The sequence below is a fragment of the Spermophilus citellus genome (assembly GCF_964194105.1).
Source record: "Spermophilus citellus genome assembly, chromosome: 3".
Lineage (NCBI taxonomy): Eukaryota > Metazoa > Chordata > Mammalia > Rodentia > Sciuridae > Spermophilus > Spermophilus citellus.
The window spans coordinates 228,353,035-228,376,253 of NC_138184.1; positions in this window are offsets into that span (position 1 = coordinate 228,353,035).

Consider the following 23,219-nt stretch of genomic DNA (forward strand, 5'->3'; position numbering starts at 1 on the left):
GGAGAGCACACACCTAACTCCACATGACACTGCCACACCTTCTCTAACCCCCAGCTGCTCTGCTTCCTCGCCTGTGACATGGGAACAAAGATCCCCAGCACTGAGGTTCCTGCGAGGGTTCAGTGAGCTTGAAAGAAGTAATAGAAGCTCCAGCCCCAGGTCCAGGGCTTGCCTATGCCTGCCGGTGGAGAACTGGTCCCATCATGAGTGGCCCCGAGCTTTCCTGAGGGGCTTTGTTGCTGAAATGTGAAACTCATACTGAGGCTCTGATCCAGTTAGTATTTCCAAACAAAAATTCTATTGCAGAAATTTGACAGAAGATAAGAAAGTAAAGACAAAAATATCGGCTTCTTGATGATATCTGAAGTTGCCTCATGCACTGCCTGAAGCATGGCATCTGATTACCCCTCTTTCAGTACAAGTTATTACACTCCTTCACTAAATTATTGATGCTTCAAGTGCACTGAATTTTCATCTCTGTGATAGTGCTGCCTCCCGTTTCCAGGCCTGTTCAGAAAATCCATGGGAAAAGGAGATCTTAATTCTTGTTTCTGAAGATAAAACTAGGTTCCAAAGTTATAAAATTGCATTAATCATAGATCAAGCTCCCTTATTCTTATAAATACTCTGGAAAGAAGTGCATCAGGAAGTCCTGCTGGCTCTGCTTCAGGTGTACCAGAATCTGACCATTTGCATTACCATGCTTACCACAGTTCTGAGCCACCACAGTCCCTTGCCTGGACAGCTGTCAGGGCCTCATCACGGCCTCCTTCCTTCCTCGTTCACCTCCCCTGAGTGCAGCAGACACGTGGTCATGGAAAAGCATACATGGGATCCGTTATTCCCCTTTCCAAGTCCTACACAGGCACCTCGCCCATGAGGGATAAAGCCATCCCTACCCATAGCCTGTCAGCCTCAGGGACCCCCTTGGCCACATCTCCTACCTGTCCCCACCAGCCTGCATGTTCCACACCCCTGGACTCCTCTCCAATGCTGGACTGCCCAGCCCACAGTGTTTGTTCCCAGCCCAGATAAACTGATGGTTAACTTAATTTGTCAGCTTAACTGGGCCCTGGAGCACCCAGGTTGAACCCCACGTCTGAGTGTGTTTGAGTGTTTCTAGATGAGATGACCATTTGCATCTTGGGATGCAGTCAAGTGTGAGTGGGCACCCCCAAGGGCCTAAGTGGAACAAAAGGTAGAGGAACGGGAACGTGGCCCTTCACTGCCTGCCGGCCTCAGCTAGGATGAGTCTTATCTTCTCTGGACCCCAGACTAGGATTTTAACCAATGGCCACCTAGTGCTCAGGTCTTTGAACTTGCACTGAGTTACACCTCCAGAGGTTTTAAGTCTCCAGCTTGCAGACAGCAGGTCATGGGACCCCACAGCCTCCATGATCATACCATCCAGTTCCTCACAACAAATCTCACATGCATAAGTGAAAGATTAATGTGTGTGCACATATGTAGATGAAGATACCTAGCTAGAGAGAGAGAAGTATCTCCTTTTCTATATTATACATTACATAAAACAATCTCCTTTCCTATAAATTAATATATATACATAAATATATGTAATTTATGTAAAAGCAGATTCTTATAATTAAGAAGATAGTTTATGTATAAACCTATATGAACTTATTAATACATAAACTTATTAATATAATTTTATATATAAACTTATATTAATTTATTATATATTTCATACATAAAGTATATAATTATATATGTATGTAAAAAGAATTTATATAGCTTTAAAAGGCTGTATGTGTATAAAGCATATATGTGAATGTACATTTAATGTATATGTATATATGTATGTAAAGCTATGTATATACTAATTTAGACATAAACCTATGCACATGTGTGTGATAAAGGGACATATGTATAACTTCTTTGGCTCTTTTTCTCTCGAGAACCAGGCTGACAGACCTCCCTTCCTTCAAGAGCCTGCATGCCTTATTCCCAGCAAGGTCAATTCTTTACTCAGATGTTCGCTCTTAAAGATCTTTCCTGCACCTGCTCACAGTTGCTCCATGCTCCATAAGGCTCTTGAGAACTCTTATCTGTCTCCACTTGTGTTCTTTGTTACAACACCACAGTTCATTAATTGTAATGCAAAGATTTTTTTTCCAAATTTTAGTCTCTCTGAAATTGGGATGCATCAGGGGAAGTGGCGATACTGTTGCTGCTGTTGTAGATTTGCATCAACACCGAACACCCACAGCGGTGGTGCTGCTGAAGTTGGCGTGCACTCTCCCTTGGTCTGCAGGGAGGAGTGATTTGGAAGAGGCGGCCCCGAGGGTGAAGGTGTTCTAGAAATGCAGCAACAAACCCGTCTTGTTTATGTTTTACTTTCTAATTATTGACAAGGATGACATGTGACAATAAAATACAAACAGATGTGCTCCTCTAATAAATATTTACATGAATTTAAAGTGTCAAGATGGAGCCTCTTTCCCATGGTGCACAGAGTAGGAGTCCAGCACAACCGGCAGCCTCTGGGACTTGGTAAAATGCAGCATCCAGTGCTCTCAGGTCTTGCCCACGCTATCCACGTGGGAAGCCTCGGGGAGGGCCAGCAGCACCACTGCTGTGGATGCTGGACTCGCCCATTGTGGCCCTGACCGCCCTCTGTCTGGCTGAGGGCAGGCTGACGCTGACATAGAGGAAGGACGGGTGTACATAGGAGGCTCAAGTGTGGCTTTCTGTCAGCACACGTTCCTGGTCCATGTTCATGGTGTGGTGTCTCCACATGTGCCCTTCCTGCACCGTCACCGTCAACGGGCCTGCAGCCTTCCACACCCTGCTGATCCCCTCCTACCTTCAGGTCGACCCTTTTTACTCTCCATGTGTTCAGGAGCACGTGTGGTTCTTGTCTTCACGTCTGGCTTGTTCTGCCAGACGTCCAGGCTGCTTTATTCAGTAGTTTCAGAGTTTCCGGTCTTGTATTGAGGTCTTTGACCTTAGGTTGATTTGTTTTTAATAGGGTGAGATGTGGCAGGTTGGACTCTTCTGCACGTGGAGACCCAGTTTTCCCAGCACCACTTGTTGGAAAGGCTTTTTCTGGTGTGTGTGCTGTCCATTGGTCTGTGTGTCACTGTAGCTTGTTAGTGTGTCCTGAAGTCAGCTGCTGCGGTGCTCCGGCTTTGCCCTCCTCTCTCAGGATGGCCTTGGCTGTGGTGCTCCTCCGCGGGTCTTAGGATGGCTTCCTGCAGTTGCCATTCCAGGGGTGCAAGAGTGCTTTAACGAGACAGCGTGTATATGATCCTCATCTCTCCACGGCCTTTATCCTGAAGGCATGCTGGCCTTCATCACATGCTTTGCCGCATCTGTTATAGTGTAGATATTGTTGTCCCCCAAAAGGTCACGTGAGAGACAGTGAAGAAGTGAAGACAGTTTAGAGGTGATGCTGTTGGGTTATGAGCACCTTAGCCTAATCAGCGCATTAATTCCCTGATGGGGACTAGCTGGGTGGTAACTGTAGGCAGGGAGGCTGTGGCCAGGGGAGGGTAGTTGGTGGTGCGCCTTCGGGGTTCATGTTTTGTCAGTGGTGATGGAAATCTCTCTGCTTCGTGGGCCACACTCTTCCACCCTGAAGTTCTGCCTCACCCTGGGCCCAGAATGGAAGCCTCTGAAACTGTGAGCCCCAAATAAGCTTTTCCTCTCCTAAAACTGTGCCTCTCAGAGCTTTTGGTTGTAGCAATGAAAAAACGGAATAAAACGGTACCTATTGAGATGACCACAGTGTTTTTCTCCTTCATTCTGTTGCTTTGTGTCACACTTATTGATTTACGCATCATGACCCATCCTTTCATCCCTGGAGGTACGCCAACTTGATTGATGACAGTGTTTGCTTTGTTTGATGTGCTGTTGAGTTTGGTTTGCTGGTGTTTTATTATTTTTGCACCCATGTTCATCAGGGATATTAACCTGTAGTTTTCAATTTTTGTTGTGTCCTCCTTGATGTCACAAGCCATCTGTGGGCTGTGTGTGGATTGTGATGCACATAGTAGCCTCTTGAGGGGACAGGCCTAGCTCTGTGAACTCCCTGTTAGGGATCGAACATGTGATGCAGGTGTGTATTCACCTCTAGCTCTGCCCCAGACCCACCCAGCACCTGAGATGTGTGTGACTCACCAAGATGTCAATCAATCTGTTGACCGGAGACATCTCAGAGCAAGACTCCACCCTTGAAAAACCTTATCCCCCTCTGATGCTTCTGCTATAAAATAAAGGGATTCCGAGCTCATGCTCCCTTTTCCAGCGCTCTTTCCAGCGTGGAAGCTGACCCGTAAGGTCACAGAGCCATCCTTCCGTCCCTTTAAAAACTGCTCTCTGTGTTGCGTGATTTTTCACCACTTTCTTAGTTTAGTGTTGCAGCTAAGAGCTGTCCAGCTCTTTTAAACCCAGTTCGTCTCGTCTACATGGGCCGTGGGCATGACCTTGAGTTTTGGTAACCGAGTGATGCTGGCCATGCACAGACTGAGTTTGGAAGGGTCCCTCTCTTTCAATTTGTGGGAATAGTTGGGAAGTATTGGTGTTAGTTCTGATTTAAAGTTTGGTAAGATTCAGCCGTGGATCCATCCAGCCCTGGGCTTTTCTCAGTTGGGAGACTGGTTATTAGTGATTCAATCTTATTACTTGATATTGATCTGTTCTGACTTTTTATATCTTCTTGGTTCAGTTTTGCTAAGTCATTTGTGTCCAGAAATTTTTCCATTTCTTCTAGATTTTCTAATTTGTTAGCATTTAAAACATTTTTTAAACTCTCTGTACTCCTTTGTATTTTGTGGAAGCAGTTGTAACATCTCCATTTTTATCAGTGTGGGTCTTCTCTCTGTTTTCTTGATGGGTGAAGCCAAAGGTTTGTCAAGTTTGTTTATCTGTTGAAGAGCCAACTCTTTCATCAATCTTTTCGGTCTCGGGCATTTATTGCTGTTCTGATCTTCGTTTCTTTCCTTAAACTATTTTGAGTTTGGTTTCTTCTTGCTTCTCTCAGTTTTGGTGAAGATCATCAGTTTGTTTATTTGAAATCTCTGCAGGGGCTCAGCCCCACCTCACCTTCGTCCTTCCGCCCCCACCTAGAACCCCGCCCAGGCCCTGGCTCCACTCCTTGCCCACCCACTTTGCCCTTTTAGATCCTTCAGATTTAAATGTCCCTGGGGAGACCTTCCTGGAAGTGCCCTACTCAAACCTAGTCTCTGTCTTCTCGGAATTCCCCGCCCTTTACACTCCTGCCACTGAATGTGTAAGTCACGTTTTTCACTCATCCATTCATGTATTTGGCGAGTACTGGTTGATGTTTATGCATCAGGCATTGTTCACCACCTGGGAGCCCGGGTGACTGCAGAGGAGTTTATGGATGTCGCTCGCTTCCCAGCCACAACCTGGCCTGAACTCCAAGACAAGGAGATCACACTCCACCCCTGTGCAGTGCCTTCAGTGACGCCTGTGAGGATGACCCCGGCCCGGCTCGGCTCTCGTTGCCTGTCTCGTCAGGCTCTGTACTGTCTAGCAAAAATAAAAATCAAAGTGCCACTGAATCCCCTTTTTCCTTATGAAGTGTGATTCCTGATTCTGGCTCGTTTGTGAACTGTCATGCATTTGACCCTTGAGGGCCTTTAGGAATGAGCATTCTCTTTGTTACAGTAGTGGGGTGCCGGGTGGATGGAAACTGACCTCGCTCTAGGGAGCAGAGGTAGGAAGAAGCAGGGGGAAACAGAAGAGAGAAGGGAGAATGTTTCTTTTGAATATACGTAAACACTAGCATGGAAATCTGATTCACCAAAACGAACTGGGAATCAGACTTTGGGCTATTAAAAATGATTTATCGGGAGCCTGCTAGAGCCCTCTCAGCTCCCTCTGTCTTACCAGAAGTCTGTGTCACAATGTAAAATCTCTGTCCCCTGTCCTGGCATGTAAACGTCAAGTCATAAGTCAACATTTATAAAGTTAAAAAAACTGTTAGAAATTAGAATGTATGGAAATCTCTTAAAGATGACAAGTGGTTTCAAAGTCCAAGGGATCTGGCAGGACATGCACTGGCTGTGAGAGCAGACAGTGTCCAGGTTAAGACCCTGAAAGCAGCCTGCTTCCTGTGAGCTCGCCACTCTCTCCTCAAGTTCAGAGTGCGGCAAGCATTGTTAGGTGGGGTTTGGGCTGGGTGTGGGTGGAGTTGTGTGATGAATTATTCCTTAAATGCTCTAATCTGGCTGCTGCCAGCTTGGTTGCAGGAAGAAAGGGAAATCCAGATGGAGACTTTGTTGTGCATCAAAGCTAAACACCTTCTGTCCCTGCCCACGTTTTATTTCCACATACCCATATTGATTCCACCCACGACTCCAGTCCACACTGTGGCTTGAAAGAAGAAGCCTGTGCCTGGAAGCTGTGGGGGGGATGAGAGAGAGAGGAAGGTCAGCTGACCTGCCCAGCAGCAGGGAGGCCTGGAACAGAAACACTGAGCACCTGGAGCCCCTCGGAGTGAGGAATGCCTAAAGGCGCAGCACCCAGGACTCCAGCAGCGGCCCAACAGGCCTCTCCTGCGCTTCCTCCTGCTGCCTGCTGGGTACTTCCTCCAGCTGTATGGAGAAACAGTGGACAAATAAGAACTACCTGTGTTGAGGTGTACCAGGAGATATTGTGATGTGTGTATGCGCTGTCAAGTGTCACCTCAGTTGAGCTGAGGTTTGTGTCCCTACCTTGCTGTCATTCTGTGTGTGGGGGTGGGGACAGACTGCTCCGAGGGCCTCTCAGCACTCAAGCACACCCTGGTGTCCTTGGCTGTGGTTCCCTGCTGTGCTTTATTTCTTCAGAGCTTATTTCTCCTGCCTCTTCAAGTTTGTAGCCTTCCACCAAGATCGTATCCTGCCCGTGTCCCGGGCCTCTACTCTGTTCCTAAGAGTTGGGCTTTTATGTTCCACGTACCTGGAAATCTTGATGTGTTCTTCTCTCTGTGTCTGGGTTTCCTCGCATGTCCCCAGGCTTGCGCCTGCTTCCTGCGCACGGTGGCTCCACCTCTCTCTCCAGGCTGAAGCACATCTCATGCCCATGATTGGAGACTGACTCATGGGTCAGCAGACACTGACATGGCTTGACTTGTGATGAGTGACCGTCAGCACCTCTTCATAGGACTGTGGGCCATGTTGCTGTCGTCTTTGCAGAGCTTTGTATCCAAGCCCTTCACTTGTTTGCTAATTGGCAGTTTGCAGTTGAGTTGCACAAGTTCCTTATTCCTTTTGGGTGCTCTGTGCTTCTTGGTGGACCCGGCATCTCTCTCTCTGTTCCTCCCCTGCTCCTTGCCCTGCACCAGGCTCTGCACACTTGAGTTCATCCCTGAGCCCACAAGAAGACGGGTGACTGGAGGGTCAGTCATGGGCCTTGATCCTTCCCCTGGGATGGCCATGAGCTTGCAGGCTCTCTGTAGTGCCACCTCCCTGGAATTCCTGTCCTTTCTCTGCTCTTCTGTGGACCCCACTTAGACTGTCCAGTTGGAAGGGTCTGGCAGCTCCTCACTCAAGGTAGGGGTGGGTGACTTGCTTTTCTGCCCAGGAATTCAGTTCCAGAGACAGTGAGAGAAACCCTATGAATGATGTGCTGCTGGGAGGGAGCAGCGGACAGCACCGGAAAACCTGCCGTCTGGGGTCTGCTCCCTGCGGGATGCAGCGGGGCCCACTCACCCTGGCCCTCCACTGGACTGCGTTCTCCTGTCTGACGGAGCGGTGGCTCTTCCTGTCTGCCTCCCCCAGGGCTGGTATAAGGGTCACCGAGTTGCCTGACTTGAAAGCATGCACTTGAGCTCTAGCAGTGTTCATGTGTCAGGGGTCATCACCGTTGAGCTGTTCTGTCCCAGGGAACATGTGCAGAGGTCCCCAGGGCCTTAGTGGAGCTCCCATTAGAAGAGCAGGCACACTACTGAGGAAGACGCTTGGGTGTCCTGCCCAGGTCCCAGGGCACCTGTGTGGTCACCCCAGGCTGATGCTCCAGGCAGGTGCTCTGACGAGATGCTGGGAAAGTGGCTCTGATTCAGCTGGGCAGGTGCCGTGCGGCTTCTCAGAGCTGCGAGGCTTGTCTGCCCTTGACTCGCTGCACAGTCATCATTGCTTTACAGCAGCTCATTTCTGGGACCAGTGCATGGCTCCTGGGACTTCAGAGCAGCAAGAGAAGTCAGAGGTGGTAAGACTGCAAGAGGGACACTAAACCAAGCCACCATGAGCTGGGAAGTTTCCATGTCACATAAGACACATTGACAGGGATGTGCCTATTGTCCTGCATTTTTATTTCAGTATCAACAGAAATACTGCCACATTCTAGAGAAGAACCTGAACACCTGACCAAATGCTGGGGCTGAAGGGAAGGCGGTCCATTGGTGTCAGAGTGACAGGAGGAGGCAGTAGAGAAGGAGAGTCGGGGGAAGGAAGAGCATTCGTCTCTCTAGTGCTTTTCTCAGAAACAACAGAAATTTAAATGGAATGGCCTGTCTTTTCCACAATATCCCTTTTCTCCTATCTATTTTCTCTCCAAATTAACCCTAATACCTCCCCCTCAACAAACATCACAACATCTGACCTTGGGCTGCAATGGACACTTTTTTTTGGTACCAGGGATTGAACCCAAGGGCACTTAACCACTGAGCCACATCCCAGCCCTTTTTATATTTTATTTAGACACAGGGTCTCTCTGAGTTGTTTAGGGCCTTGTTAAGATGCTGAGGCTGGCTTTGAACTCAGGATCCTCCTGCCTCAGTCTTTGGAGCCACTGGGATTACAGGCGTGCGCCACTGCACCCAGCTGCACTGGATACTTTTGACTGAAAGTCTGAAGGCTCAAGTTCTAATTCACTCTCTTATTACTTCATTGAGAGCTTAATAAATATGTTAGTGATAAGGACATAAGATTAGGAAATAGGCCCTGCAGCCCCAGAACGAAGCCCTGACTTAACGTTCCCACGGCCCCCAAGTTGATCTTTCCTGGAATGCATCTGTGTGTGTGGCTGGGGCCCATCGTCTGCCTGGCTTCTACCAGGCTAGGACTTAACACACAGCTTGAACAGACGTTGTGCTTCCCACAGTCCAAACTGTTGCCAAGATGTGACAGGCTGCTTACCCTGCAGAGAAGAAGCGGTGACTCAGAGGGAGAGGCCTTCAGGTGCAGGTAGCTCCTGCTGCTGAATCTGGGATGTTGGCTGGATTGTCTTGGCCAGCACCACAAGAAAGTGCCCTGCCAGGGTCCCCTGGCCTAGGACCTTCTTCAAGGTCGGTTGAAGGAGGATTAGCAGGCTCATCAGTGCAAGAGCTTTTGTTCTTCAGTGCCGTCTTGGTGGGTGGACTTCCCTCCAGTACCTATTTAGAACTCCAGCTCTTCTGGGGTGTGGCTCAGGGTGTGAGTTATGGGCAGAGACATTCCTCCATCAATTAGGAAGCCAGGCAGCCCAGAAGGAACTGGGTTCCAGGAAAATGCTGAGAGTGCTCCACCCCCCAAAACCTGCCACCTGCTGCATGATTGTTGATTTGGGGTTTGCCTGTCATTTCTTTGGGACCCTCTACTAGTGGAAGGCAGTGTTTCCATCCTCTAGAAGCTGCCTCTGAGCCATGGTGGGAGTGTCACCACCAAGACAGAGAGGCCAAGTTAGCTGAGGCAGCTGTAGATTTCACAGCTGGTCTCTTAAAATCGCACCACTGAGGAGCAGGACGGCATCATGGTGGCGCGTGAGTGCCGTGTCCTTGTGGGTCTTCCTCATCCCAGCCTTGGACTCTGCTGCTGGTGGTGTTTTGGCGAGCATGCTACCTATGGAAAGCAGGAGGCAGAGCAGGCCACTGGGGGTCAGGGCCAAGTGTCCCTGCACGGCTTCGTGGTTCTCAGCTGTCCCCAGTGCCCTCCTCATCCACAGGCCTCGAACCCGGCCCTCTGGGGCACTGGGTCCTGGGAAAAAGAGGATCCTTCAGACGCGCCACCTGTTTCCACACCTGAGAAAGTTTGAGTGGGCCTTCATAGACCTAAGTATTCCTTTGACACCTTTCCCACCCAGCCACACTCTAGAGTGGGGGGTCTGGGCCTATGCGGCCCAGGCTGCTGGAGGTTGTGACTGGGAGGGGCTGCTGGGGACAGGAGCGCAGCCTGAGTGGTGATGTTAACAGGCTCTGCAGGAGCGAGAAGAGCCACTCTAAGTGTGGTTTTTAGAACAAAAAGAGTCACAGCTCTGTGATTCTTTGCCTCCGGGACCCAAAACCAAGAGGTGTGACTCTACAGAGAGAAGGACTGAAATCAGGGCTTGGAGGCCGGGGGATGGCGATTCCTGCCCTTGACCTGGGCGTCTGGCAGCTTGACTCAGGACCCCTTCAGCCATCTTCCCAGCCTGCTTGTGTCTCAAGAAAGCCTGGTACCTGTGGAGGGCACAGAACACTGCAGCCAGAACAAAGACCTGCTCCAAGCAGAGAGGGACAGACCCTCCTGTGTGTCACCAAGCATTAATGCTAATGAAGATGAGTCCTGGAGACTCTTAAATGCTGGATTCTAGATCAAATGCTGAATGAACACCATTTTAAATCAGAATTACCCCAGGTTAGCCTGACATGGAAACCCCAGAAATACTGCAGCAACAAAGGCTACCTAAACCCAGGGGGCTGAGCCTCAGTCAGAGAAGGTGGAACTCTGCTCCTCTCCTGAGGCAGAGCCAGTCAGCGGAGTCTTCTGCGTCAGCCTGCTCATCTCTCATCTCCGCACTGACTTACCTCCCACTTGTAACTCGAGCTGACGTTCATAAACTGGCATCCCCAATTACTGCTCAGTATTCCACATATTTTAATACAAGATGCCTACTGAAAAAAATTAACATGAATTAAGACAGTATCATAAATTAGCAGACTAAGGAATGGCCAGTAGTTTTTGAAGGCCTAGCTAAATTTTCAGTGTCAGTGTCAATTATTATATAAATTAATATTCTCATAAAATATCATACCCCAAACGTAATTTCAGATATATTTAAGTAAATCAATAGAAAAAAAGAGACTATAAAGACAAAAGTGAAAGTAAATATTATTTCTCAGTATAGAATATTTTACTCTCAGAATAAAATGATCACAAACAAAAGTATTCTTAGAATTTTACTAATAGACATGTCCTGTATTTAATCATCAAGCAGAAGTTTTTCAAAAATCTAATGAAATATTTTGCAACAAATTCCAAATGTCACCATATTTAACATATTAAGAGATCAAACATTTATTAGAAAAATCAGGTAAGATAGCAAAGATATTCTAAAAAATAAAAAGAAACAAATTTGAACTCAATAATTATTATTGCTGCTTATAGCAGTGAAAAATTGTAAATAAACCATTCCCCTAAGGTGAAATATTCACAACAGCATGCAAATTATGATACATTTACATAATATTTAAATTGGAAAATAAAACTTACATAATGAAATCCTGACTCTTCCCAAAGCTATTGAAAGAAGACTAAATAGTTGTGAAAGAGCCTTTGTTTATGAGATACTGAAAAGCAAAAGAGGACGCAGCTGGCCAAGATTTTGACAAGTTTCTGTAAGGAGGACAGTCGATGGGGTCAGTTAACACAGGCATGCAAGTGAAGGAAACCAGGCTCAGTGCAGACAGAGGGGTTCCAACAGGTGAGACCCATTCCCTGGGAGGCTCTCTGTCCCCTAGCCACCCTCCCAGTGGAGCACAGAGATACCAGGTGAAACTTAGGCCACTGGTTTGGCCTAGATGCAGAGCTATGTGTCATGCACACACAGGTGTAGATCACATACTCAGGTTCATCCGGCCAGCTTATCTGAAATACACCTACAATTCCATGAGTAAAAAAAGAACTAAATAGAAAAACAGATGAGTGACACAATCCAGCAATTCAAAGAGAAAGATGCAAAAGGCTAATGAAGATGGGTATGTGATTCCAGACTTTATTCATAATCAGGAACTTGCCAACTAAGCTGGCCTCAGACATCACTTCACACCATCCTCAATGCAGAAGTAGCTCCCCGACACTGTGACATGCTGGAGCAAAGGGCTGGGCTGCTGCCCTGCAGGACAGCGGGGAGCTGTGGAGGGAGCAGTTGCAGCCCTGGGTATGAACTGTGCCAGAGCTAATGTCCATCCAGAAATGGGCTGGAGAAGGTGCACAGCATCACTGTGTGAGAGAGGAGGGGCAGCGACTGGAGCATGGGGAGTGGGGAGGGGTGAGTGGTAAGGCCGCTCCCTGGTATTAAAACAGGAGCAAGAAGTTTGGGTGCCGGTGCAGCAGGGCGACAATAGACAACAGCTATGAACTCTGCTGCAAAAACTAGCAGAAAGCATATTGAAGGTTTTTACCAACAAGAAATGATAGGTGTTTGCAGAGATAGTTTAACCTGATTTAAACATTTCACAAAGTATGCAATATGCAAATATTACATCTTAATATGTGCAGCTTTTCAATTAGTACTATAGGCAATAAAAAATCTGAGAAGACTGTGCATGAAAAGTTGGTAAGAAATGGAGGAAAGAATTGAATAGTGGAAAAAAGTTTTATTCTTCATTTCTGGAGGTGGTAGTCAGTAGATTCTACTTGAGGTTAATGAATCAAGAAGTGAACGTGTGTGTGTTCCCCAGGTGTGTGGAGGGGGTCACCAGAAGAACTTGAGTCGACATCATGTGAAGTGGTTTCCTTTGAGAATGTGGGCTGAGAACGGTGGTCGTGTTGGCTTTGGGGCTCCCGAGTGATAATCCACCATTACGTTTTAGTACTGTTTTCAATTTTGACTTTCTTGTGCATGGGTAGCTTTTATAATTACTTGATTGATGATAGAAATAGTGGTAAATATAAGCTATAAAATTAAATCCAAGAGCAGATCCACTTTGATAATAAGCATCCATACTCAAGGATTGAGAAATGATATTTTTTCATAATTTTATTATTATATTAACAAATCGAACTGTTAAGGGGGAGATGTAGGTAGAAATTGTAGGCAAATATTTTTACATAAATGTGCATATAAAAGACTAGGAGGGAAGCACTGTTATTTTTCTGAATTTACTAATAATAGATTATATTGCCGTCGTTATTTTTGTTTACATTTTGTCTTTAATTGCTATCTTTCTTTATGATAAATTATATTAATATCCATACTTTTGCATCTAGAAAATTGATATCAACTTTGTTGTCAAAAGATGGGCTCTGAGGGGGACCCCAGGGCTTGAGGGAAGCAGGACGGAGGTGGTGGGGTGAGGATGTCCAGTGCTGGAATGGTAGGTGGCTAGCTGAGCGCATCGCCCCATCCACGTCACTTTATCAGGTCCTCAGTTTTTTATTTGCCAAGTAACGTTTGTATTTTCACCACCTACAACCTGGACAATTTAATGCGGCTGTAATACACAGCAGATTAAAGATCACAAGGCCCTACGGTAGGAGAGCACTGTTTCATTCCATCTCAGGTGATAAGAAAGCCTTTGTAATTCAGCAGGAATCTGCTGCCTGTGGCTTTCATCCAGGGGCTGTACGCACAGAAAACCAGCCGCTCTGGGGGAGCACTCCAGCCCCTCTCTTCTCCAGACATCCCAATGTCTCCTCCCCGTGGGACTCCCCATCCTCATTTCATCTTTGAACTGGGGCTTATGGCCCAGTTAGTGCCCTTGAAATGTTCTATTTTATATGTCCCCCAAACTCTGATCTTCCCCTTGGTGATTTGTCCAGGTAAGCTGTTTGCAGGAGAAAATTAGAAAAAAAAAAGTAATGCCTTTTATTGTTAAAAATTTAAAACAATAAAACCTAGGTGGAAGATGCCACAGTGCTCCCTTTCCATGTACAAGCAGGTAACAGTCTCTACATGCCATGTAGGTGTGATTTTTAAACATCCAATAATTAGAAAGTATTGCAGAAATAAAATCAGTACGTCGATACCCAGCAGCATGAGAATGATTCAGCTTCCTACCATGGAGGACAGAAATGGTCGTCATTTTTGTTTGTATGCGTTTAGCTGATCTAACAAAAATCACATTTGTAGGAGCCCAGCCAGGGATATTTCCAAGTAGTAAAGTATAAATTATAATGCTATGGAGAGACTACATCCTTTTCTCCTCTTAACATTTCAAAGAAATTACCTCTTATGTATCACTTAAATAACATCAGGCTTTCTAAGGACTTTAACACCATCTTAGCAGGACTGACTTAAATATATCTTCAGCATGATATTTTTCCTGGTCTTTAGGGGAGCTTCATTCAAGTGCTTTTTCAAAGGTTTTTCAAAGTGAAATATTCAGAGAGGGCCTCATGTATTATTGCTGAATTTAATAATTCTTAGCAATCAACTGAAATCCATTCCTTTTCCACTCAGCTGCCTTTCCTAATTCTGTCATAACCACTCTCCTCCTCGAAGGCTACTTGCCACCCTTGCAGAAATGACAACTTGTATTTCAGCAAAAAGGTATGCATTAATTTGTAAACTCTGGCCTTTGCCTAGCTCTGCGTAATTCTTGATGAACACCAGAAGCCGGACGGGCAGCTGTGAATCTTGCCCAGTGAAGAGCTCGATTCCCGTCTCATCCAGCAGCTCTCCCAGCTTCATCCCACCTACACCCTCACAGGGACTTCTGGCCTGAGTCCAGTCAGTGGGAGCCATGGTGGGAGACCCCAGGGGAGGGGTGAAGAGGCTGGGTCAGGGAGGTGGGCCGATGTGGTGACGGCTCTTCTCAGTGCTCCCTTGAGGTGGCCTTTCCTGCAGCAACAGGACAGCCCATGCAGGACAAAATCCCCAACCCAGAGCCCACTGATTTGCCTACTGCTCCTCTAGTTCCACCTTTTTCCAGGATGACACACAGATGGAATCGGGAGATTCCAGGACTTAGAAGAGAACAGGAGGGACCTCCTGGGAGAGATGAGGATGTCCAGTGCCTCGATTGTGGTAGCCACCACATGACCACATCCTCAAACAGTAGACCAAATAGAGTGAAATTTATTGCATGTGAATTGTACTTCAAGAAAGCCAGCCACGGCGAGAAGAGCAGAAGTAGTGACTGTGTGTTTCACTGCAGTCCGTCGCCCTCTCTGCAGAGGGAACCCGGGAGCCTGGCTGTGTATCCGGTGTTTCTGTCAGGACACTAATGTTTCCACAGGTGTCACCATCCCTCCTTATCTCGATTGTGCAGGGAGAGACTGGACCACATGTGTTCGTGGAGAAGGTCATGCGGTGGCCAGTGTCTTCCAGTTTCCTCCTTGATCATCTCTGGGGTGGGTGGGTGTTGGGGTTTGTGTCTTCCTTGGTAACTGGGCAGCTTCACTACCAAATTCCTACTTGTGGAGTCTGAAGGCTCAACTATTCAGGATACAGATTTCTTGGTACAGTGAGCCCCCAAAACTTAAGCTCATGTCCCCTAATTCTAGTGACAGCACCTGCATCTCAAGATTGCCATTCCCTGGCTCTCGGTCACTCTACAGCAGCTGGCCTGAGACGGTCAAGAACAGTGCAGGCGGGGCAGCCCCTTTGGTCAGGCCCGTGGCCCAGGGCACATTGCAGACCTCCACAGGTCCTTCCTGGTGAAGCTTTCCGCACTCCAGCTCTTCCTGCTTGTGTTCAGGGAGCAGTCAGCTTTTCCTGACCTCCAGGTCCCACTCTGTCCTTCCTGCGTCTCATCAGCACACTGTCTTCCTTTCCCCTGGACCCACCTACGTCCTGTTCTGCTTTGTGGTAGGAAAATGGTCCTGCTTTCTCATAGGAGAGGGACCCCTTTGAAGGGGACTGTTCATGGGCAATGTCCAGAAGACTCTGCTATGATCTAAACACCATTTCCTTCCTTCATCCACTTCATGCTGTCTTCCAGGTCTTCTCTGACTTCTCCAGATGTTCTCAGGAATCTGGGGAGCCCAGCTGCCAGAGTATTAGCACCGCCTTTGTATCTCACCCAGTTGATTCCGCTATCCTCCCCTGATGCCCCCACACAATGCCCCTTAGGGACATGCACAGTGTATCTTGCTCATTTTCCTGTCTCCTGTAGTTCACTTTTAGGGTCATAGTAGACCCCCAGTACTTGTTTGCCACATGAAATTGTCTTCATTAAAAAAAATAAAGGAAAACTTGGCCACTGTGTGTGGATTGCTGAGCATGCGTGCCTGCTCCTGTGGAGACCTGGGGTGTAACCCTGCACAGTGTTTATTTATAAACCTGTGAAGGAGCCAGGACACAGCAGCACACATCTGCCTCACTACGTGCCTCACACAGCCCATCTGAAAACAGTAACTCCTGGGAATCGAGCAGCAGGGTTGTCTTCACTGAAGAACCGAGCTTCAAAGTGTGTGGGGTTTGCATAGATGGGAGCTGGATGCTGAACGTGTCAAACTAGAGGAAAAGCGGAAGAGACGGCTTTAGGAATGAGCCCTGTAGGCTGGGAGATAGTAAAGCAACCTACCCACCAAAGTGATCTTACGTTCTGGGATGGAATTAGGTTGCCTGAATTGCTGTGGATTTTTCTAGACATGGAAAATGAGGCTACCTTTTCTACGATTCTGTGTATGCAGCCTCTGGTCTTAGTGAACTACAACCACTCATCTCCGTGTCCTTGGACTTCTTTGGTTTGCTCAGTTGGGTCCCAGACATTTTTAAAGGTTTTCAGTTTCCTTTGCTTACAATAGAGATTCTGAAAAATTGTATTGCTATCAAAAGTTAGATATAAAACATTTCTGCTAATATACTTCACCTGCTACAAATTAATTTTTGTATTTTTCTTCAAGGGTCCAAGTATCATCACCCTCATTAAAAATTTGCCTCCAAGCTCTTGTGTCCCTATTCTGCATACAAAATATCTGTTTGGCTCCCAGGAAGATAAAGAGGTTAAGAAGCCAAGATGTGAACCTGGGGCATGCAATTTGTGATCTGTGTTGACCTTGGCTTAAACATTATTTTCAACATATATAAGCATCACCATATAATATATGCATAAAGATTATGTACAAATATGGATTCTGATAAAAATATAACATTGTTCAAATGTTTAAATGTAACAGAAAGCTAAAAATAGAACTAAAATAAATAACTTTCATGATGTTTACTGGGAAATTTATGAGAATCAACTGTTAAAGACTGAGTTTGAAAATAAAAAAAATAGGATTCATAGATGAAAACATTAAATCATTTAATGATCAAATATTATGAAGACATTTTCATGATAAGTTGATAATATGTAAATATGACTTTCTCATGTTTTAGAAGATAACAACACTGAGGTATAAGTTACATCTAGTTATAATTTTAGCAGTTTTCTGAAGAACATTTAATCTGTTGAAATATCCATAAAGAAATCAGATATGATGTTATAATTGTTATTGTTATTATTAATATATATTATTCCCTGTTCTTCCTGTCAGTTGGCTCCTCTCCAGCTTCCCTTGGGTGTTTTCTAAGTGTTAGGGTCTGGATATGAGGTGTCCCCAGAAGCTCATATATGAGATAATGCAAAATGTTCAGAGATGAAATGTTCAGATTATGAAAGCTATAACCCAATCAGTGGATTGATCCACTCATATGTGTATATATGTGTGTGTATTATATATATATAAATGTTGTATAATATATATTATATTGTGTGTATAATATATAACATATATCATTATCAATAATAGTATGTATTGATAATGATATATATTATTATACATCATTATCAATAATATATATTGTTTTTATATACCACTATCAATATATATTATTATTAATATATAATTATGATATATTGCCACTGTCTGGCTGGGCACGAATCACCGAGCTGCCACAAAGCACTTGTATCTACAAACAGGAAACTTTATTGCCTGAACTTCAACAGCATTCCACGCACACTCACTCTCTGGGAACTCTCCCCAACGCCCACTGGGCTCCTCCAGGAACTACCAACAGGAAATCCCTCCTCTGGAACTTCCCCAACCAATGGGAACTCTCCGGGAATCCCCGCGAGAACTCTAAAGCAGGGCGCCCGAGGCAGCAAGAGCCACCCCACTGCCCAACAGCAAAGGTCAAATATACAATACAACCAACCCAGCATCACAGCAACTATACACAGCCTAACTCAAATCATCATCTCAATGGTTTGCTGGCGTCACCTCCCAACCACTCTGTTCTGGCAAAAATGCCATGCGTCATTCGGACTCGGCTATGGCTCTCAGCAATATATTTTATCAAGTAGGAAAGAATTACATTCAATTTGAGAGTACATTTATGTGCAAAAATGAATATGAATGGATACTTGCATATGCATGAGAAGCTTCCAAAAGGTTACACAGAGACTCTGGGTACTGGGGCTGACACTTGAGACAGAGCTGGGAATTCACTTTTCATTTCTGCCTTTCTGTGTTATTTGCAAATTTTGCTATGAGAATTTATCACTTCCATAATTGAAATGCACTACCTTAAGACTATAAAGGAAGATGATATTGAAAACATAAAATTTAAAAGACCTTGTTGGAAATAATATTAAAACTAAATTGAATGTAAACCATAGAAATCTGGATTTGGGATAATTCCAACACAAGGTCCCTGGAACCCTTGGATGTATCTATGTCAAAATTTTACAGTTTCTTTCCAGTCATCCCTGGAGTGAGAGATACATTATGGTTGTGCGTTTGTCTTGTGTCTGTGTTATCTCCATGGCCACATGGCTGGTGAAGCAAAAATGCAGGACTGTGAACAGTAGTGGAAGCAAGAGTTGGCAACTTTGGTGGCAGGGGGTTCCTCACAGCAGAGCAATATAAAAAGCCCTCAGTCTTTTAGAGACCATGCTTTCTCTTGTTTCCCCCTAGTGTATATAATTGCCTGTCCTCCTTTTTATCCCTCTCTCCCTTGCTGACCCCCAGCCTCTTCTCTGGTATTTGTTATGTCCGGATTTCTGTCCACACTCTTTCCGCCAATCATGGAGTGAGCATCTTCTCTGTGTCAGCCTACGTTACATCTAGTTATAATTTTAGCAGTTTTCACGTTGAGTACAGCTGTGCAGAAACCAGCGTCACTGTTAGCATGGAGCAGAACGGAGCAGAGTTCGGGGTGCCCGTCGTGTGCAGTCTTGGACACAGACAGTGAAGCCACCTCTCCGGGTGGAGGAGCACCTTTCCTCTTCCAGTAGGACCAAATGTAAGGGGGCACCACTGTGTGCTTCACTGTAGGCATCCAAGGCAGGGAGGCAGATAATTCATCCGAGAGGGTGATTCAGGCACAGAGTTGTCTTGGAACTTGGGATTCACTTCATTATGTGTTTATAGGAAACTGAAATAGAACAAGGCAAATAGATTTGGGCTTGACAATAATGCACTCACCTCCTGGTTACGGTTTCAGTCATGTGTTAAATTGTATAAGCCCTTTCCAATTATATTAATTTAGCTCTCCATCAGAGGCAGGGGACTGGTGTTGGGAACTTGGTCGGTTTCAGCAGTTCACCAGGAGCCTGCAGTGAGGTAAACAGCTCAGGAAGAAGTTTCTCACTCTTCTCAGATGAGCTTGGAAGGGTTCCAAAATAACATCTTCCATTCAACTTGCTAAAGGAACTTCTCATGCCAAATTGTTTGCTATGATAACATGAATCTGTGTTCATTTTAAGAAATGAAACCGTGAGTGGCTCACACTGGTCCCTGACGATCTTGAGAATCTCATGTGTCTTCTGGACTTGCTCAGAGCTAGCCTACGTCAGGCAGCCTTTGGAAGACTGTTTTTCTTAGTGTGATAGTCAGCCTTTCATCTCTGTGGCCAGCAGACCTCCCAAAACATAACTTAGAGAAGGAAAAGTTTATTTGGCCCGTGGTTTCAGAGGTGCCTTTATGATTCCATAGCTCTGGGCCCCAGGGGAGACAGAACATCATGGTGGGAGGGCTTGGTAGAGGAAGGCTGTTCAGGACCTGGTGACCAGGAAGCAGAGAGCTCTGCTCACCAGGGACAAAATGCAAACCCCAAAGGTACACCCCGTAGTGAGGACCTCCTCTAGCCATGTCCTACCTGCCCACCATGACCACACAGCTGATCCATATGAGTGGATGCATCCACTGATTGGGTTACAGCTCTCATCATCTAACCATTTCATCTCTGAACATTTTGCATGCTCATATATGAGCTTCTGGGGACCCTCAAATCCACTCCCTGACACTTAGGAAACACCAAGGGGAGCTGGCGAGGAGCCAACTGACAGGAAGAGCAGGCCACACAGAGTGTTGGCAGGGGCTCGCTCTTCTCCCTGTATCCATTTCACGGTTGGCCACTGGTGGTCATTCTTGTGTTTGTGTTCAGGGGCACCAGCTTGGGGACCTAGAGGATGTCCTATTAAACATCTCCATCATGGCTAGCATTTTAGCTCCTTCCCAGCCTCATGTCCTGACGACTTAAACAGCATCATGCCCAGAGAGAACAATATCTCAGGATGTATTTCAGGTATTTTGGCCCAAGAGCTTAATTAGGCAAGAGAGAAAATGTAAGTCACTTTATTAAATATCAACTTTCACTTTCAGGAAATAAAAGGTTGATGAGCATTTTGTAAGCAAGCTGTTTGGCATTTGTTTGACTCACCAAGCGTCCATACACATTTTTATTTAGATGTAATATTCTTTTTACATTTTACAAGTCATATTGGAGAAGAGGAAAATTTTCCAGGAATGAATTAACTTTAAAGTGAGAAACATTAACACAACCAGTATTTACGAACCTTTGACCAGTGCTCTCACATATTGCCTCCTGTGTATCACGTGACTAATTTCACACATGGGGTGTCCAGCAGATGGCCCTGAAGCCCAGCTACATGCTCAGCACTGCGTGAATTCAAGGCGGACCCCAAACAGTGTCAAACAAACCCTCCTCCTGGAGACTGATTCTAGCAGGGGGAGGACAGAACTTTTCCAAGGGCAGCGCCATGTTTCAGGATGGTCACAAGGGAGACGGCAGAGCCACGCACATGGCTGAGTGGAGGGGCGGCCGGCAGAGGCCTCCTGAAGTGGCATGAAGAAGCCGAGGCAGGGCGAAGAACGAGGGGCCGCCAGTTAGGGTAGAGCAGGGTGCACAGGTGTTCTCTGTAAAGGTCAGCACAGGAGTGGTTTTATCTCTGTGACCCACACGTCATGACTTCATGAAGTGGCTTTGGCAAGGCCAGAGCACCCAGAGGCAGTGGGTAAACCAGCAAGTTGTGGCCTGTTCCAGTAAGACTCTTCCATGGACTTCAGGATGAACATTTCACATACTTTTCATGGGTCACAAAATAGTGTTCTTTGAATTTTTTTTCAACCATTGAAAAATGTAAATACCATTCTTAGCTCAGAGACTATTCAAAGCAGGCAGAGTTCTGGGCTCGGCCCTTGTGATGGGTTTTTCCCAAGCCTTGGGCCCAAAACTAGAGAGAGACCTGAGGTGGGCAGGAGGGATTTCAGCAGAGGAAGCAGCATGGGTTGATTCATGGCGTCACAAAGGTCCTCCTGGTTACTGTTTGGCTAAGGGTTACAGTGGGCAGTGTGGAAGCAAGAAGGCTACTTAGGGGGCTGCAGGTGCAGGCTGGTGGGGGTTTTAACCGACTCGAGAGAAGTGCAGGTGTGTGTGCAAACACCAGTGCATGAAGCTGTGCGGCCTCTGCAGTCTTCAGGTTGCAATCTGCCAGCAGCTCAGACTCACAGATGTTCCAGTACAACTAGCCAGCTCCTGCTCTCTCCTCTGTTACCCACCCACGAATGCTGACCCTCTGTTGGTAACAGAGGAGCAGACAGAAGCACTCGCTCTGTGTTTGGAGGCCTCCAGCACGAGAGGCCTGGGCCTCCCTTGTGACCACATCTGATTTTGATGTGTCATCTGCACGTTAGATGTTTCATGGCCACTCTCTTTTGCTGTGGAAGTGAATCTGATGGCGAGGGTGTTTGCATTTTGTAAGAACAAACTCCTAATAGAGTTTAGGGACAGCGACCCCTTTTCAGAAGGTGCTCACGTAGGCTAGTTTTCCCTGCGCAGTTTTCCTGATCCCATGCACTTGGTGGTACCCCTTGCCTTGGGGAGAATTTGAGCAGGGCCTGGGGGTACATAAATATGTCAAGAATCCATGGCCTGAGTGCAATATTAATGTTGGCCAATGAGATGCCATAAAAAATATGGGGTACACGTAGTTAGATATTGCACTGTTGAATATTTAGCAGAGATTGGGCTTTTTCTATATGCATATGGCTATAAACATAAGTTTCTGAGCATAAGTGACTTGATTTCAGTCTGTTGTCTTTTTGAATGATTACAGTCTTCACTTGACATGGGGCAAGGGTGATGGTGCACTGTAGTGTTGTCACATCCCAAAGCACCTCCTGACATTCCTGGATGCAGGATGACTTTCGAGGGAGGTATTTGCTCACTTCTCAGTGAGATACAGCTAAGAGGCCTTTCGTCTTCCTCTGTCCGGGACACTTGGGACTTGCCTTTGGCACTTGGTAAGGGCTTTGGGCTGCATGGTTCCTTTGCTGAGACGTGGCATCTGTTGGAGTGGGTTAGTGTTGATATCCGGGTCTCCTGAATTTCTCCCAGGTGCTTCAGTGGGAGTGCACCGCATGGCGACAGGGGTTCACAGGAGCTTACCAGAGCTGTTGATGTGAATAGTCCCCAGTTAGTTCCTGTCTCCAGACCTTTGTCACCTGACTCTACTCCTGTTGCTCTAAATCCCTGTGTAGGCACGAGTACAGGGTGTAGACAGACACTCAGGACTTAGACGTCCAGGAGGTAGGGTGAGCGGCACTCGCTGGCCTGGCTCTGGGTGCTGCCTGCTTGGGGTTCCACTCCTGTCGCTGTGCACACAGTCCCAGATGGTCTCCCTAAGGCTGAAATGCCCGCTCACTGAAGAGTCCACCTGCAGAGTCCACCTCACATCTGGGCTCCTGTGTTTCTTGCAGCTGGACTGTGGGGCCCGTTCTTTCCTGTGGCATCCCTAGGACACAGTTGACCCTGCTCATTGCAGACCTGTGAGCCACTCTTTCTTGGCACAGCTGTTGTACTTTGCCATGTGCTTCAAACTCCTGACCGTTGGTTAGTAACGGGCATGTGATTAACCCAGAAAGACTAGAGGTATTCAGGAAACGGCTGCGCCCTTCTTTCCTCTGGGATTATAATGCAGCAGCATCACAGATCTCCACCAACGCACTTAACCCTTCTGGGCTGGGCTTCCTGAGCCCCAGTCCCCTGAGTCACGGTTTATTCACATGGAAAATGAGGACAAGAGCATCTGCTTTGTTTAGTGCCCCTAAATATGAAAACCA